This window comes from Balaenoptera physalus, assembly GCF_965194825.1.
Source record: "Balaenoptera physalus genome assembly, chromosome: 16".
NCBI lineage: Eukaryota > Metazoa > Chordata > Mammalia > Artiodactyla > Balaenopteridae > Balaenoptera > Balaenoptera physalus.
Genome location: NC_138898.1, coordinates 72,207,672 through 72,212,699, shown reverse-complemented (window position 1 = coordinate 72,212,699; position 5,028 = coordinate 72,207,672).

The following is a 5,028-nucleotide window of genomic DNA, read 5'->3' as shown; positions in this document are numbered from 1 at the left end:
TCCTGTTTGGCATATTTTTTCCTATCCTGTAAAGATCATTTTCAGAAACAAGAACTAATTATTTTACAACTAGAATATTTAGTCAATGATGCTTGCATAGTAAAAGTAAATTTCAGTTAACTCAGTATACTAATACGCAATTACTTTTTATGCTACTTACAATACTTTATTTTCACATATCTACCTATTTAAATGCTAATTTAGAAATGCTGTTGTGCTTTTTCATTCTCACGTGCACCCTTGATAGCAGTGCCTGCATTTTCACTAGAGTCACTTAGAGTCAACAACACAGCTGTACTGAGTACATCATCTTCACCTTTGCCTAAGTGGTTTGAGAGACGGCAATTTTTAAAGTCCTAATCTGGTGGTATCATTGGAAACTTCATCCCAATCTACAAGTATTTATTTGCCTAACTTTCTTAAGTATATTAAGAGTATGTATTCACGATCTATATAAGGTAACTATTTGCACCATTACTTCTCTTTTAAAGATACCTTTTTATGCTATTACTGTAGTGGGTTTCGCTAACTTCATTACTACCCTTTAATACATTTGAATAAAAGATTTAATTTTCTCTCCTATACTAATTCTGTTCTCACTGTCTCTAACCTCAAATGAGTTAATACTTTGCAAGCACATCATAGATAATAGATGGATTTTCACAAAGATATAATTTACTCAGGAACCCTGGGAAACATGTTATCTTGATTTTAAGAGGTAAGAAAACTGAGTAGATCTAAGTTAGTAACAGTAGAACAAACACTGAGTACGTACTTGACATAGTAGGTGTGAAAATGATTGCCGTGAGGGCCCCACACCTCAGAAGTGCACAGGTTAGTGATTTAATTTAAATACTGTGTTTTAAATTGAAAGGGTGTGTTCAGAGTTCGGCTATGGAAGCTCAAATGGGCAAGCACAACACGGGGTTCAAGAAAAGCTTCATGAAGAATGACAACTTAGCTGAGTCTTGCAAGGTGAGTAGGTCAGAGCAGAAGCGAAGGATATTCCAGGCAGCAAGGACAGTATGGTGTGAACTACAAACAACTCAGTGTTACCAGATGATTATGCCATGGGGAATAGACTCAGGAAGCTAGAAAGGTAGCCAGGGAGCTTGTGAGGCATGGTAACAAACCTGGACTTTATGCTGCAGGTGAAGGGGCTGTTGAAGGGTTTGAGCAGTGAGGCCATAAGGTCCCACTGTAGCCACAGTGAATAATGGATTTATGGAGGCCAAGAGTAGAGGCAGGGAGACGCCCAGAAGGGCCTGACCTGTGGCAGGGGCAGTGGGACTGAAATAGCTGAATCAGAGAGAGATTTAGGGGGAAAAAGAAACAAGCAGGAGGACTAAGTGAATGCATGATTAGGCAGCAGGTGAAGGAGTCTTCAGTTTCTGTCTTACTGGGGTGATGGTGTCAGCAATTGAAATAAGGAACACACAACGGGGAGAGAACTGATCTGAGTGCTTATAGATCATCTGACAATAGGCAATTGGATCTAGGACTGTGAAGCTCAGAGAAGAGGCCAGGCTGGATGCAGGTGGCAATTAAAACCTCTGGAGTGAATCAATTCTGAAAACTTGTATGTTTAAAGTCAAGAATGGGTCAAGGACAGACCCCCAGAATCAATGTTTAAATGATGAACGGAGGAAATAGAGCCATGAAGAAGGCAGGAAAGGAATGGCCAGAGAAGTTGTGTCTATTAGACTTAAATTAAGATGCAGTGGTGAGGGGCTTCCCTGGTGGCGCAGTGGTTGAGAATCTGCCTGCCAATGCAGGGAACAAGGGTTCGAGCCCTGGTCTGGGAAGATCCCACGTGCCGCGGAGCAACTGGGCCCGTGAGCCACAACTACTGAGCCTGTGCATCTGGAGCCTGTGCTCCGCAACAAGAGAGGCCGCAACAGTGAGAGGCCCATGCACCGCGATGAAGAGTGGCCCCTGCTCGCCGCAACTAGAGAAAGCCCTCGCAAGAAACGAAGGCCCAACACAGCCAAAAATAAATAAATAAATAAATTTATTTTAAAAAAAGAAGATGCAGTGGTGAGGTTTATGAAAAGTTTTAGTGCTGTGGGTGGGAGGTCAAGTAAATCTAGATTTCAGTGGATTAAAGGGTGAATAGGACAAATTAACTTACTTACAAAACAGAAATAGAGTCATAGATGTAGAAAACAAACTTATGGTTACCAAGGGGGAAAGGAGGTGGGGAGGGATAAATTGGGAGATTAGGATTGACCTATACACACTGCTATATACAAAATAGATAACTAATGGGGACCTACTGTATAGCACAGGGAACTCTACTCAATACCTTGTAATGACCTATTTGGGAAAAGAATCTAAAAAAGAGTGGATATATGTATATATATAACTGATTCACTGCTGTACAGCAGAAACTAATACAACATTGTAAACCAACTGTACTCCAATAAAAATTAATTTTAAAAAAGTGAATAGGAAGTGAGGAATTAAAGACCGAAAGAGTAGATTATTCCTTCAAGAAGGTTGACTATGAAAGGAAGGAGGAATGGTGATATTAAAGATATATCAAAAAAAAAAAAAAAAAGATATATCAAAGGCTACTGGAGGAGGTCTCTGACCTTGTTTTTAGGCTAGGAGAAACTTTGGCATGTTTATGGGCTCAAGGGAAAGAGCCAGAAGCAAAGGAGAGGTTGAAGATGTAGGGGAGAAGAGAGAACTGGTGGTACAAGGTCCCAGGGGGAACAGGAAGGGATGTGACAGTAGTGCAAATGTGCTGGGAGGAGGGAGGGATGACTGGTGGGCTGGTGGGGTGATGTGTGCAAGAAGCTGACATAGTTTATGCTTACGCATCCTTTGATGGGAGTGCTACTGAAAAGCACCAGTGCTCTCTCTTAAATCTTCCCCAGCTGCTAAGGACTTGATCTCAATCTTAATAATGAACCTTTTCCTCTACAGACCATCTAGGCTGACATTTTCTCTTTATGTGTTTGCTGAAGGGAAAAGTAGCTCTCCCAAAATATGTCATTTTAAAAGAGGTGATTTATTATGTTTGACCAAAAGAATTAAATGTTATCCAGAAATACAGAGAGGTTATGGGAAGAGAGGGTTCCAAACATGGACTTGGTAGGCTATCAAGCTCTTCCTGAGTGCTCCTTCTTCTGAGACCATCATAGATCTGGCCCATGGGTCTGCCACAGAGCATGGCCAGGAAGGTGTAATCAGAGGCTGGTGTGTCACTGGTGACTTAAGCAGATCTTATCGGCCCTAATCCTTGGACTCCAGTCAGATTTTTGGCACCAGTTTTCTGCAGAAATGGAAGGCTGCTACTCGAGGTGGAGCTTGGCCATTTATTCACTGACCATTCCAAAGAGGTGATACAATTGCTCTTCCAATTGCTTAATAAGCAGTGAAGTGGTGGTGATTAAATCAGGCTGCAGCAGAAGCCTGGGGTGGACTGCTAGCACGGCCATAGAGACTCTGGTTGGCATCACCAACAGTAGGGTGATTCTGGGGGGTTTCTTTTCCATCCCCCTGATTGATGAAAGTCTTGGCTCAAGTATCACCTCCAAAGAGAGGCCTTCAGAGAGCAACCTGTCTAAAATGACATGCCTCCCATAGCTCTCATTACCCCCTTCCCTGTTTTATTGTCCATCATTGTACTTATCACTCCTTCCTAGAGGGTTTTTTTTTCGTGGGGGGGGGGTAGGGGGTTGTATTTTTTTTGTTTGTTTATTGTACATTTTCCCACTAGAATGTAAAATCTGAAAATAGACTGCCAGTCTGGCTTGCTCACTGCTGTAGCCTCAACAACCAGCACATAACAGATTCTGGATATTTTACTGAATACATAAATAGAAATTACAACAGTAGGATCATAGTATGCATTCTATTTTAAATTAAAGGCACTACCTTTTATTTTACTTGAATTTAACAAAAGTAAAAAGAAACTGAAGTAAAACTAAAGGCGTTGTTGAATTGTTCATCCAGGCAGTATTCAGAGTTTGGAGCCATTGTTCTATATGTTTGGATTTCACTGCTGAGAAATATGAATGAATTAGCACGCTTAAACTTTCTCCCACTTACCCATTTTTGTGAGCTATATTATTTATACATTGTCAAGTTTTAAAATATGTATATTGCTTTTATTGTAATTCCCACATTTATTAGTCTTAGTTAAATATTTACATCAACTCATATTTTCACATTCTTATGAGTTTTGACCTATTAAATAATTTTAAAAATAATTTTAGGGCTTCCCTGGTGGCGCAGTGGTTGAGAATCTGCTTGCCAATGCAGGGGACACGGGTTCGAGCCCTGGTCTGGGAAGATCCCACGTGCCGCGGAGCAACTAGGCCCATGAGCCACAATTACTGAGCCTGTGCGTCTGGAGCCTGTGCTCCGCAACAAGAGAGGCCCGCGCACAGCGATGAAGAGTGGCCCCCGCTTGCCGAAACTAGAGAAAGCCCTCGCACAGAAACGAAGACCCAACACAGCCATAAATAAATAAATAAATAAATAAAATTTAAAAATATATATATATGAAGTATTGTCATAAAATTAATAAAAAAAATTAATTTTAAGTTTTGACCTATTAAATAAATTTAATTATTTAATAATTTTAATTTAAATTAATTTAAATTCTTCTATGGAAGAATCGCGGCATCAAAACTTTTTTTTTGGCGGTGCCCTGCAGCTTATGGGATTTAGTTTACCGACCAGGGATCGAACCCGGGCCCTCGGCAGTGAGAGCGCGGAGCCCTAACCACTGGACCGCCAGGGAATTCCCGGCATCAAACCTTTTAAATAAATGTATTTCAGAACTTTCAGAGAATAAACAAAAATAAGTTCCTTTCTTGCGTCAGTGATGAGTGTTTAGGAAAAGACAACATCTTCGCCCTTTTAGCTCTGGCTCTAGCAGCCATTCGCCTCCGGACCTGGAGGGCAGGACCGCGCGCCCTGAGGGCGCAGTGCAGCCAGGAGCCGCCAGGGGCCGCCACCGCGGGCGGCTCGCGACAGCGCCGCTCTATGCGTCGCCTATGCGGAGGTCAAGAG